General features: G+C 49.1%; 1 protein-coding gene across 1 annotated transcript in view; it reads left to right on the top strand.

The window, feature by feature from the left end:
* The first annotated feature begins 3,817 nt into the window (after positions 1-3,817).
* Positions 3,818-13,924, top strand: part of FAT2 (FAT atypical cadherin 2) — an 80,740-nt gene continuing 70,633 nt past the window's right edge. The window contains exon 1 of the mRNA XM_037802051.1: positions 3,818-3,864. The gene's annotated coding sequence lies outside the window, so the exon portion shown is untranslated. The remainder of the gene's footprint in view (positions 3,865-13,924) is intronic.

Here is a 13,924-nt window from a genome sequence, read left to right as displayed (position 1 = left end):
TCAACACATACATTACTGAGACAGGGAAATCATACGTAATTCTCCTGAATGCCTCTGACATGCCCGGCACTGTGCTAGGAAACTCCGATGCCAAGGTCCCATGCCCAGAGGCTCTGATGGAATGGGTCTGGGATGGGACCTGGGCATCGGGACTTTTAAAAGCTCCCCAGCTGATGCCAATGCATAACCAGGGTTGAGACCACTGAGTTTGACACAGATCCAGCCCTGAAGAGCTTAAAGTAGAGCGGGACAGAAATTGAAGTGAAGAGAGGTACACAGATAAGTAATTCACAAAGCAGGGTCCCACATGTGGTTCAGCCAGAGGGCTGTGGGGAGGAGAGAGACCCAGTGCAGTGCAGTCCAGTGATTATGGGGTTCGGACAGACTGGGGCTTGAAACCCAGCTTAGTCTAGACCAGTGACCTTGGGCAAGTAATTAAAGCGTTTCTGAGCTTCAGTTTCTTTATCTGAAAAAATGGAGAATAATAATAGTGCCTAACCCATTGTAGTGGTGTTCAAATGAGATAATCCATGCAGAGCGCTGAGTCCAGTGCCTGACATAAAGATTAGCTATTATTATTATTACTTCTAGATCAGGCCAGGGGCATGATCTGGCAAGTTCACAAAAGGGGAGGAGGCATTTGAGCGGTACCAAGATAGAAAGGTACTATTTTAGCAGGAAGAGGGGGAATTTGAGATGTCCAGGGAGCTGTGAGCAGGGAACCAGGAATAAGTCCAATTTCCCCAGTGCAAAGGAGGCTGGAGACCAGAAGACCCACCAGGAAGGTCCTGTGGCAGGCAGGGAGAAAGACCAGGCCCCAGGTTAGGAGAGTGGCTGGGGAACTGGAGAGCTGGGGATGAATGTCCAGTAGCACTATGGGGTTCTGCATTCAATCCTGATGCCCATGTCCCCCCACCTCCAGGCTGCAGAGAGTCCCTGAATTGGACAGGCTGGAGCCCAGCCTTGGCCAGGATGGGGGGCCCCAAAGAGAGATAGTCGACTTCCTCTCTGCACATGACTAGTCAAAGGGCTCGGGGGGCCCTTGGCCACCCTCTGTCCAGTTAATGCCTAATCGGCCCAGACTCGGAGACTTGGGCAGCAATCAACCAAGTGGATAATTGCCCAGGTTAGCCTTCCCTCCAGAGCTGACCACAGTAGCTCCCCTTACGCTGCAAACCTCTAGGCCCCCGAGACAGACTGTAGGAGGGGGGCCTTGGAGATTCTTACTGGACCTCTTGGGAACCACCCACTGCAGCCTGCTTGGTGCCCTTGGTCATCCCTGATGCTGGTGACAGCCCCTGAGGGCATGGCCTACAGTGGCTGCAGCAGCTCCATGAATGAACACTTCATTGAGAGCCGGGAGATGGCCAAGGCCCTCATCACTCCTTTTTAAGCAGTAAAACCAGAACCTCAGTGGTTCCACTTATCCACAGGATCCAGCCTGAACTTCTGGAAACCCAAACCCCAGGCAAGGAACCCGGTGCCTCTGAGCCTCAGTTTTTGTCATGTGGTGGGGGAAGTAGATCTGCTCCGAGTTGCCCCAGTGGTTATGACTCCATTTGACAAATGAGAAAATGGCGACGGCAAAATTAAATCATTTGCCTTGAGTCACATAGCTAATGATAATAGTTATAATAACAACGATACAAATAATTCATGTTTATTAACAAGGTTCTAGGGTTGCTGTTCAGCTGAACATCAGGTAGAATTGTTAAGAGCCCAAACTGACTTCTAGGAGAAGTAAGGAGCTCCTTGTAATTAAAAGGTGTGCAAACAGAGACTTGATCATTTGCCGGGGATGCTGCAGAAGAGCTTCAAGGCCTGGGGGTGGGTGGTGGGGTGGGGGGAGAAGCTGGGACAGGATTGATGCAGAGTCATTTCTGGCTCTGTGGGGCAGGAATATTCCATTTACCTCTGTGTCCCCAGTGCCTAGAGCAGTGCCTGGAAGAGGGAGGGCCCCGCCTGTGTGCACAAAATGAGTAAACAAATGTATTTTAGAACTAAAATGGGTGGCAGTGGGGGAGAGGAGGGCTAATTCCTGTCTAACTCTTCTCCCCTTCCCTTAAAACACTGGTTCTGTACTGGCTGACCCCCTTCCCCACCAATCTTTAGGAGTAGGGAGAGAGTTGGACCAAGCATTAGGTGATTCCAGGATGAAGCCAGAGTTGAGACTACTGAGAACCTCCGTCTTAAAAGAAACATTTTGCCTTGTGCTCCCCCATGGGCATGCTGAATTCAGCCAACAGTCAGCCTGAGCCTGGCAATGGGGAGGGGGACAACGGCATAGAAATGGAGGTGGCAGGGCTTTGATCTCCTGGGGGATCCTGGCAATTGACAGACCATGACATCAGGAAGGGGTCTTGAGTAAGTCTAGCTCTGTGGGCTTCAAAGTTGATTGGGCGTCAGAATCCCCTGGAGGCTTGTTCAAACATAGATTCCTGGGCCCCAGTGCTTGAGTTTCTGATACAGGAGGTCTGGGCTGGGGCCTGTGACTTTACATTTCTAACCAATTTCCAGGTGATGCTAATGTAGCTGGTCCAGGGACCACACTTCGAGAACAACTGGTCTAACTCACCCCCTTCATTATTTCGAAGATGAACTGAAGGCAGGGATGGCTGGGCACTTGCCCAAGTTCTTCACAGAGGATGTTCACAGAAACACGATCATCCTACATCCAGATCTAGCGACTGCACCTTCCACCCTATAGCCAGCAGGGTGGATGCCGCCCCCGCCACAGGCCCCCGGGCTGCGGTGCGGCCACCTTCAAGGGGCACGGACTCTCAAGGCTTTTCTCTGGAATTTCCCCTCCGCTTTACCCCATTGAGCTCCACCTCTCCTCTGCCCCCAGAGCAGAGAGGCGCCCCATAAAATGTATCAAAGTAGCATGTCTTGCATTCCTGTGGGTTACCAGGTGCTGTGCTTTGCATTTTATACACTGTATCTCGTGACTCTGCACAACCTTAAAGAAGTAAGTATCCTGGATACCCCCATTTTACAGATAGGGAAGCCGAAGCTTGGAGAGGTTAAGTCACTTTTGGAGGGAGTCACAGCTAATAACGGTAAGAATAAGAAGAATCACCTTTTATGGGAGTTTCCTCTGCTGAGTGTCTTTCATCATCTTTATCTTATTTAATTCTCATCACAACACATGAGATGGGAGCTGTTTCTATCTCCATCTTTCCAAATAAGGAAACCAGGGCTCAGATTAAGTAACTCACCCAAAGTTACCAAGCTAGTAAATGGCAGCACCAGGATTTTGCACCAGTTCTCTATCGCTCCAAAGGTTTAGCCACGTGTTTTATGTGATCTTACACTTGGGGAGGTGAAGGCTCAGGCTGTCGGTCTCTGATTTGGAGGCTGAGGGTTGGAGAAAGGAGGGTGGAGAGAACACTGGCCTGAGAACTGTGCAACCTGGGATCACTTCCTGTCCCCTCATGGTCTCTGTGCGACGTCGGGCAAGTACCACCTGTCTAGGGCCTCAGTGCATCCCTCCGTAAAACCGAGAAGGGAGGTGGCGAGGAGCCTGGTTTCTCAGCTCCCTCCCAGCCGTCATTTTCCATGACTTGATTCCCTACCGTGAGTTCTGGGCCACAAACCAGTTGGCTTCCGCCGTCCCTCTCCATGAGAGGACAGAAAGCTGGCAGGAGGGGATGATCCGCCTCGAATCTCCCCACCTCTTTTCTCCTCCTCCTCCTGAGCTGGGACACACCTACTCCAACTTCCTCGGCAGCCTCTTTGGACTGCGCGCCTTCCTGCTCACGCAGCTCTGCACCTCCCACCCGAGCGTGTCAGTCTGGCCCTTGTGAAAGGGGCTGGAGCCCAGCAGCCCACCCTGGGGCACACTCCCCTACCCGACGGGCACAGGTAAGCACTGCCTATGAGGGGAAGATGCGGGGAGGGGCTGCAGACTTGTCCGTTCTTGTGCCTTGTCCCAGAGCAGGCGGCCGTTGGGGGCTCCAGGAAGGTTGGGGAAGAACCAGCAGATGACTGGGGCAGGCATGGAGGGCACAGCGCAGGGACACCGGGTCCTGGGATCACCTGTGTGCACTGACTGGAGCCTGTGGCTGCAGCCAGCTGGGGCCTGAGGGGTGGGGATTGAGACCCAGGAACGGAAAAGGCTAGGACTTTAACCTCCTGGGAGGGCAAGGTCATATTTTCACATGTGGAAAATTGGACTCTTGACCTTGGAAGAATCAAATCCCCTGGGTTTTTTTTTTTCTGGGGATGAGCATACAGGGTAGATGTGAGGGTAATTTCCTCCGCTGTTGCAGGGGGAGGTGCTGGGGCCAGAGAACCAAGAGCTTTCTGCTGTGTGTCCAGGGGGCAGACAAAAGCACCTGGTGAAGAGGAGGGAGGGCCAGAGTGAGAATCAGAAAACCTGGGCCAGCCCTGGATCTGCTGCGGCTCTTAGAGGCACTCAGATTAGAACCTCAGCTCTCCTGGCTGTAAATGGGGCATGCTCAGTCTCTCAGGGCTGTGAAAGGCTGCGAGTCTGAGGGGCATCCGAGGTGGGCACTGGCTGGTGCGGGGCGGTGGGAGCAGCTCTGTTCCTCTGTCTTGGCGAAGCATGAGTCCGATACATATCCTTGGAGGCGGAGGAGCCGGAGTGAAACACTGAATAGAGCCACTGGGCCAGAGTTCAGTCCTCTATGGCCCTGGAGTTGGGAGATGGAGTGTTGTTTGTCCCAGTGTGGGAACAGCAAGGCCTCGTGGAGTTTGCCGAGAGCTCAGAAAGGTTGCTTGGGTCCCTGGCCACGCACTGGAGCTGATGGCTCACAGGTGGGGAGGGAGGTGGAGAAACCAAGTCGGGACAGGAGAGCCTCACTTTACAGATGGGGAGGCTAGGCTGGGGCAGGTTAACAGTGCCCTCCGTGTATGACGCAACCCACAGTTAGTGTTAGAGCTAATGCTCGTTCAATGCTTCCTGTGTTCTGGGGACTATGCTAAGTGGGCCTGGTCTTTTGAGCATTTTGAGTTTTCAAAGCTAGGTGGTGAGGCAGGGTGAAAAGAGAATTGCATTAGTCATACCTCTGTGGCTCACAGGCTGGGGGAGATAGGACAGTTCATTTCCCTATAAAATAAAGGTGGTTGGATCATTATTAAGATCTCTTCACAATGAATTCACCCCAACAACCCTGTTGGATAGGCAGCATAGGAAGGATTGTCTCCATTTTTCAGTTGAGGGACACGATGGTCTCAGTGTCCCGTGGCCAGTAAGAGGCAAGCTTGGGTCTTTCCCCAGGACCCTCCATGGAGCACATGTTACACCGTTTGCAGGGAGGTGCCAAATTCACAATGTTGGCTAGACTGATGCGGTGAAACTGGGGACTGGGAACAGACCGTCCCTCCTCTGTCATTAGTCCCTAGGTCTGTTTCCTCATCTGTAAAATGGGGCAGGGCTGGGTAGACCTAGTGTGAGTTAAGGTCTCTTTTGGAAATCCCTTCTATGGCTCTGTGACTCTTAGTGGTCTTTAAGGACTTGAGAACTAGACTCAGAAGGACGCTGATGTTCTCCAGCCCCTACATGCCAGTGGGGCCATGCTTTCCATAGGAAGGGTCTGCCTGCGTACTCCGACCCGGGTGCAACTGAGCTCACTTTGTCTGGGAAGTTCTTCCCCAGGTCAGGAGGTGGTGGCCCTGCCACTGGCTAGGTGGGGGCAGGTGGGAGAGGCTGTGAAGCAGGTGCTAAGTCTTAGAGAAAACCAGTGTGTGCTTGGGAGACCCATGGGGTCGGTAAGGTCAGGGCATCTTCCTGTGACCCCTGGATGGGTCCTGCCTCTTGCGTGCCTTTCCGTATGATGTGGGCATAGCTTCTGGAAGCCTTTGGTGGTTGCTGGGACCCTTTCATAGGCTGAGTTAGCTCACAACTCAATATCAATATTTCTATGGTGACTGATAATGAGTGCTTACACTTTATATGGAGGTGTTTAGACAGGATTACAAAGAAAAGTGTGGGTCCAAATTCTGGATATTCCCCTTATTAGTTGTATGACTTGGGTCTCAACTTCTCTAACATAGTCTTCTCATTTGAAAAATGGGGCTAACAATAGTTCTTTTCTCTGAGAACTGATATGAGAATTAAATGAGTTCATGCATGTAATCCACAGGGTCTTATTAAGCTCATAGTCATCAATTAATTGGCTCCTCTCTGCTCCCCCTAAAGTGGATATCATCTCATAATAGCTTGAAGTTTCTCATTCTAAGACTAATCACATTTATAGTTATTAATTATTTATGTAATGTTTGTTGATCTTGTCCCTCTTACTCAAATATAAGCCTTGGGTCTGTCGTGTTTAGTATAGTGCCCGGGACATAAAAGAAGCTCATTCATTTGTTGAATGAATGAGTGACTCTCCATCTTTAATTCATAGATGAGAACTGCAGCTTAGAGAGGCTAAATATTACCCCTAACCCAGTCATATACAGAGTCCAGAGCTGGGAGGGTCCTTAGAGCTCACTGAATCAGAAAAATGGTGACAATGAGGACCCACCAGAGAAGGCAGGTAACCAAATTGAGGTCACACAGTAAGTAGTGAGGAAGGCAGGACCACTACCCACATCTTTGGACTTTCCTCTCCTCTCTCTGCCTACTCAGGAGATAGTCCTGTTTCCCTCGTGGGCAGTCTGGGAGCCTGGTGAATCTCCTTCACATTCCCTGGAGGTAATTTCAGATCAGCAACAAGGTGGATCCCTAGACTGTAAATTGTCCTCTGGGGGACATAAACCTCATCCATCAGATCCCCTACCCAATACCCACCAACATACTCACACATACACCCTCAGACACACACATCTACCACTCATCACTATGCCCAGTGAGTAGCCACGTATCTGTGACTGTACAGTGGGAAGCATCCTCAGGAGATCCCTGAAGTTTCCTTTCAGGAATTACCAGGCCCAATTTACAGATGAAACCGAAGGTTTTGAATTATTTGCCTAAAGTCCCATAGCCAGTTTGTGAGGGTGCGGTGGGTCGATGTGTTCTCAATGGCAAGCCATTTGTGAGCTGGGCTTTAAACGGCAAAGGAACTCTCATTTCCTGAGCCCCTCTGTGTGCCTGGGGCCATTCCTTCTCTTTAACTCTGCCCAACTGTCCTGGAGACTGGTGATGATTATCCTCCACCCCTTCTTTTTGTTGTTGCTATTATTGTTTCCTGAATGGAGAAGAATAAAGACTCAGAAATTTAAGCTGCTTTCTTGAAGTCCACCCTCTCAATAAACACTTACTGAGCACCTATGATGTATCAGGCCCCCCAAAGACTCACGGGTTGGTGGAGGTAGGTCCATAAATGGTGGTGTCATACCTTGAGGTAGGTGGTAGAACAGAGGAAAACTCAGGCTGCCATGGGGCCTGGAGGAGGGATAGCTAGCCCAGCTATGGGTTTGATGAAGGCTTCTTGGAGGAGGTGGCATGGAGCATCAGTTTTGAAGACTGAATAGGAGTTAATAGAAGAAAAGGGGGAAAGACATCTCAGGAAGAGAAAATTGCATACACAAAGGCACAGAAGTTAAAAACAAAAACAAAACAGCAGACTGAGTGTGGGAAACTACAAACTGGTCAGGGAAAATGGGACATATGGTCCGAGAGGTTGGATGCAGTCAAGTCTCTGAAGGCCTGTGTGCCAGGCCAAGGAGCACGACTTTTATGTTGTACATATTAGAGGTTCATTGAAGGAATTTAAGCTGAAGAGTGCCCTGGCTAGGTTTAAGTGGCTCTGAGTGGTGGATGAATTTAAGCAGGGAGGTCAGATCTAAGATTTAGCTAATTCATCTCTACCTTAACCATACACAGTGCCTGCTATTACACCATTTCCAGTTGATTAACAAATGATCGTCTAAAATCCACCTCCTTCTGAAAGGGGTAATGCCTGATGCACTTTCCAGTTTGGAACCTGCAGAAGAGAGAAATCCCCCCTTGGCCCCCTTCTTTCTCCACCCTTGAGACTGGAGGCAGCCTGAGGTGGCAGGGAAAGGGCAGCTATCTATTCCCAGGCTGGGGGCAAGGGGCCCACAGTGGAGAATTCTTGCATTCCTGTTTGGCTCCTGTGCCCACAGCAGTTGGCCTGGGCACAGCTGAGCAGGACCGTGCATGCCAGCTGCAGGGTAACGTCAGCACATGTGTGCGCTGGCCTGCATGGGCTTACATGGCCCAGGTCGGAGCTGCTGCCTGTCCCTGCAGCACCTCCTGCCCTCTGGGTCCTCCCAAACAACCCAAGGTTAAAAGGCACAAAATACATCATTGTAGACCCTTCGACAGCCATGGGGAGTGGTAGGAGCTTGATATGAGTATGGTGCAGTGATTGGGGGTGGGAGGTCTGGCACCAGGCTGCTTGAGCGCCAGTCCTGGCTTTGCCACTTTCTACCTCTGGGACCTTAGACAAATCACTTCCGCTCTCTAAGGGGTTTGCAATGCTGTCTACATCCCAGTGATGGTTTAAGTCGATACACGTAAAACCCTTAATGTAGTAATTGGCATGTATTAAGAACTCACAAAATATTAGCTATTATTGTTATAGGTTGGGGGGTCTCCTGAGGTCGTGGAAACTGACTCAAAGAATCGTAGCATTTTGGAAAGTTCAAATCCTAGAATCACAAACTTTTGGAAGCATACAATTAGGAGAACTCTGTCAGGTTCCTAGTTTAAGCTTCTACTCTGTGTAAAGATTCCTTAAACAGTATCTCCTACAACTGCTCAGGCTTTTTCTTTTTGGTAAACATTCAAAAAAACAGTGCACAAGTGATAAGTTACAGGTGGACAAATTTTAAAAAGCGAACACACACTTTGTGACCAGCAACCAGAGCAAGGAGCAGACATTATCAACCCCCAGATCCCCTCTGATGCTCCTAGCTGGTCACTACTTCTTATCCCAAGAGTAAATATTCTCCCCAAACCAGGCTATTCTCAAATATCTCTGAGGATGGTGAAGCCACTCTTTCTTGTAGGGTTGTATACCATTATTCAGAGAACTCTAATTATTAGAGAAAACCAGTGAGTTAATTTGGAAGTTACTAAATTAAACTTTGCCTTTAAACAGTTTTGTTTTTACTGTCATATTTCAGTGGCATCCCAGTTTAGAGCTGAGCTTCCTAAATGACTAGAGCTGTTGTTAAAAATACAGATACCTCAGCTTCCCCCACCCCTACCCCAAGTGTGCAAAATTAGACTCGGGTCAGGGATGGGTCCAGAGAATCTGTATTTTTACAAGCCCCAAGGGGACTCCAGGCAAGGTTCAACCAGGTTTGGAAGCACTGGGCTGGACTAGTGGTTCGGAGCTCAGACTTGGTCAGACAGACCATTTGTTCCAACCTAAGTTCCATACTTATTGGCTATTGACCTTGGACTAGGCACTTGACCTTTCTGACCCTCAATTTCTCCATATGTAAAATGGGGATGAAATGATAATACCTACCGCCTTGTGTTGCTGAAGGATTCTGCACCTGATCTTGGCCAAAAGGGCGAGAAGCGATGTTGAAGGATTCTAAGACAGCCACTGGGAAACTGCTAAGCGGTGCATGTGTGGTGTAACCAAGGGAGTGCTAAGATTTGGAGTCTGAAGCCTTGTGTTTGAGTCCTGACCAGGCCACTTGCTCACTCTGGGCCTCAACTTCCCCATCTATCAAATGGAAATACTTCTTACCTCCTTCACAGAGTCCTTAAGGGGATTGAATAAGAATATGGACTAGAAAACTGCTCTGAGCACAGAAAAAAGTAAATCCCAATGAATAGGAACTCATGGTCTTTGCGGTTCTGAGTAGGGCGGGGCCGGGGGCCGGGCGTGTGGGAACTGCTGAGGCGGCGGTTTTCCCCAGCCCGGGTATGCCCTGGCACCGCTCCCGTGCTTCTTGGTTTCTGAGGACTGTCTCCTTCCTGGTTCTTGGGGCAGGAAGAGTCCAAGATCCTATCACCCTGGTTGCAACTTGCTAGTGGACAGGATGCTTTTACTATTTAAATTTCTTTTCTCTTATTTAAGTCTTTTTTTAAGCCCTGCCCTAATGTTTTAAAAAGAACTTTGAAATGAAATATAATACACATACAGAAAAGTGCACCAATCATAAGTGCACAGATCCATGAACTTTTCATGAACTAACCAACACCCAGGTTAGAAAAACAAACAGAACATTACCACCAACCTAGAAACTCCCGTGTCCTCTTCTAGCCACTACACCCCATCCCCCTAAGGGTAACTTTACCCTAATCTGATCCATAGAGGGTTTCGCCTGTTTTTGAGCTTCATTTAGATGGAATAGCAAAGCAGGGACTCTTGTATATGGCTTCATTCACACCCCCACTATGTGGGTGAGATTCTTCTGAACTTTGCTGTATAGTATTCCATTATACAACCATACCACAATTCATTTATGTGTTTGGGTAAATAATGGACATTTGCATTGTATCTAATGGGGGCTATTATAAATAGGGCCACTCTGAATATTCTTGTGTGAATCTTTTGGTGAGCGTATGTGCACACTTTTGTTATGTGTATACCTAGGAGTGGACTTGCTAGGTCACAAGTTATGCAGATGTGGATGGAGCCCTTTCATTTTGGGATTCAGATCTACTTATTGCAAATATAGCATGGTTTGTGGGGCTGAGTCTCTATCCAGGAAATAGACAGACCTGTCCTTGGGAAGATGAACAGACACCTCTGGGATTTGAGAGGCCAATCTACAGACTCAGAGACTGATAGTGCAAGTCAGGCTGGGGGAACATACCTGTTGTCTTCCCTCTCAGACCTGCCTGTCCTTCTCCTTGTTTTTGGTGTTAGCCTAAGTCTATTTGGCCTGAGGACCAGTGTTCCCCCAAATGTGATCGGTAGACCTCCTCCAGGGGAAATGTGCACTCCGGGTCCCACCACAGCCCTACTGAACCAGACTTCTTGAGGATGAGGCTGTGATTCTTAACACACTGACACTTGAGAATCACTACACAAGCCTGAAACCTTCTTGAAGGTCTTATCCTAATTCCCCCATGTACTCTCTACTGGGGCCTAGGATATGGTGATGTGTGAAATACCAACTTTGAAAATGAGGCATGGTGGACTGTAAGATCCTAAAGAAACCCAAGTGATGGTTCAGCGGATCCCAAATACTAGTCACACCAAAATCACCCAGAGAACTTGTTGAACATCTATTCCTGAGCCCCACCTCTGAGGATTTTGATTCAGTAGATCTGGGGTGGGGCTGGGAATATGGTTTTTGGTTTTGCTTTTTAACCCCCATATCCCCTTAGGGGATTCCCAATTGTGGGAACCACTGGATCAATTCAGTCAGCAACTTGCCAGGTGAGAACCCAGCCAGCCAGGGCCCAGCAGCTCAGTTGAGTTCTGGGTGTCTATGGATGACTGGGCTGAGCACAGAGTTACCATGGGTAAGACAAGTCCATGTGGCCAGAGCCCAGGGCTGCAATGTGGAATTCTGGGACTGAGCAGCCAGCAGAGGCTACTTTGCACCTCATTAAAATGAACCTTGGGTCCTGCCAGGATGTTCCAAACATCCCTAACCCCTCTCGTGTCTCTGGCCCCATAGTCACGTTCCACCAACTCTGTAGCAGGACGGGAGGATCGGGTAGGGGCAGCCTCAGAAAGCGGAACAGCCCATCTTGCCCCTGTGCTACAATGCCATTCCCCACCTGCCGTGACCTGTTCACCTGCCTGGCTTTGCCCTAAGCTGTTCTGCTTAGAGGGGCTGGGACAGACAGATGCTGAGCTGGGCAGGAGGAAATGGGAGGGACAGGGAGGACTGGAGATGGAGGCTTTGTGGAGAATCTGTGTTTGCTGGTGGGAGACGATCCTTGGTTATATGGTCTCTGATGTGGGGGAGGCGTCATGTAACCTTCTTACCTCCCAATTGCTCTTTCCAACCTGTGGGCCTGGGGAGGCAGGTCACGGAACTGTTAGACACACAGGTGATCTGAGTTTTAATCCTGCCTTGGCAACATTACTAGTTGTATGATCTTGGAAGTTAGGTAACCTCTCTGAGTCTCATTTATCTCATTTGCAAAATGAGATAATTACAGGGTCTCTATATGCTAGCTTAAAAGAGATAATGCATGCCATGTGCTTCCCACAGGCCTGGCACATAGTAAATATTCAATAAATGCCAGCCATCACTAGCTGTCCTGCTTGTGTCTTTGTGAGCATCTCATATTCCCCTAACCTTGATGTCTTCAGGGAACTATTTGACAATTTCTCCATGGGGGGGAGCTCAGAGAGGCAGGAGAGCAGGGGCTAGTCCCAGTTCCCAGATGGGGAAATGGAAGCCCCAGGGAATGAAGGGATTTGCTCAGGGGTCTCCTGCTGGGCCCCATTGTGGCCCTCTGATACATCACCAAGGCCCTTGGCACCAAGTGAGGAGCAGGGTTCCATCACTGAGTTATCATCTTTGTCACATGGGCTGTGCAGTAACTGATCCTCATGACAGACTTATGATCACCTTCCCTGGCTTTTACATGAGGAGACTGAGGCTCAGTCAGGTTCAAGTTTGTCTGAGGACAATACAGGCTGCCCCACTGCAGAGCCTGGCATGAACTTCCATGTTCTGGGACCCCAGCAGCAGCCTTCCATGCCCCTCACTCCTGGGTTAGGGGCAGAACCTGGTTGGGAGAGGCCACAGGGCGGCCGACGGTCTCATGCACAAGGAGAAACCTCCATTCCTGCAGCAGCTTCTCAGAGCCAATTCAGAGAACAGGGTTCATTTGGCTGGGGACCATCGGGCCTGCTAGCTCCTCTTCAGACCTGGAAAGGCACAGTTCATTGTGTCCTGCATAGAGAGGGGAATTGCCACATTTTACAGATTACATAATATTGGGTCCAGAAAGGTCACCCCAACACATCAATGGCAGAATCAAAAGATCAGGAGACCCTGTTGTTGTGGAGTCCAGGGGTCTAGGACATTCTTGAGCCTTTACTTTCACTGCCTTTTTCCTTGGACAATCTCACACCCACCCCTGCCCCCTCTTAAGCTCTGAATGAGATTACACCTGTTACTTCTCTGAACCCACTATGGGGAACAGGCCAAGAGGGATAGAAATTGTTTTTATTATTTTAACGTTGTTCAAAATTGTGACTTGAGCTTTGTTGGAAATTGCCACAAGGAGAAAGGGAATGTCACAAAGCCCGTGTATGTGTGTGTGTGTGTGTGTGTGTATAGAGGGGTGCTCTGACAAGGGGCTACTGGGCAGGGTGAGGGTCAGAAATAGCACACATGCAGAGAATTATTCCCTCATTCAACAAATGTTTTTAAGCACATACTGTAGTAATAGTAACAGCTATAAACTATTATTATATATTACAATGTATATTATAATAAAAGCTACAACTATTTGTAGCCACTAACTACTTTCTGAGGACCGTGGCTTTGTGGATTCCTGAAGGCCTCCAAGGTTGGGAGAGGAGCAGGGTTGGAAGAGGGTGCAGCATGGCCAGTGCAAAGAGCCTAGGGCAGGAAGCCTGGGTTCTGGTTCCAGTTCTGCCACCAACATGCTATGGAACTTCGTACAATCCCTTCCCTTCTCTGAGCAGAGTTTTCCCATCTCTACATCTCAGAAATTAGACTCACAGTAGTTTTCAAGTTGTGCCCTGAGGAGGCCTGGGAATTTCCCCGAGATGCCCCAGAAGGCAAAGGCGGGCAGTGAAAGGGGGATGGGACTCTGCCCACCCCCCACATCTACTACAGCAGCTCTGTTTTGGTGCATTTCACATAATGAGAGTGAGTTTTTAAATAACAACAGCTAGCATTTACTTAGTGTTTACTAGGTGCCATGCACTATGTTACATGTTTAATTTGAGCATTCTAGGTTAATCTTCAGAACAATTATCTGACGTGGCTTCAGTTAGTATCCCTCTTTTAAAGATGTGTAAGAGCAGAGCAGAGGCAAGATTATGCAACTTCACACCCAGAAAGTCTGACAACAAAATCCAGGTTT

This window comes from Choloepus didactylus, chromosome 13 (assembly GCF_015220235.1).
Source record: "Choloepus didactylus isolate mChoDid1 chromosome 13, mChoDid1.pri, whole genome shotgun sequence".
NCBI classification, from domain to species: domain Eukaryota; kingdom Metazoa; phylum Chordata; class Mammalia; order Pilosa; family Megalonychidae; genus Choloepus; species Choloepus didactylus.
Note: the sequence above shows the minus strand (reverse complement) of the source record. Positions and strands in the feature narration are given on the sequence as shown.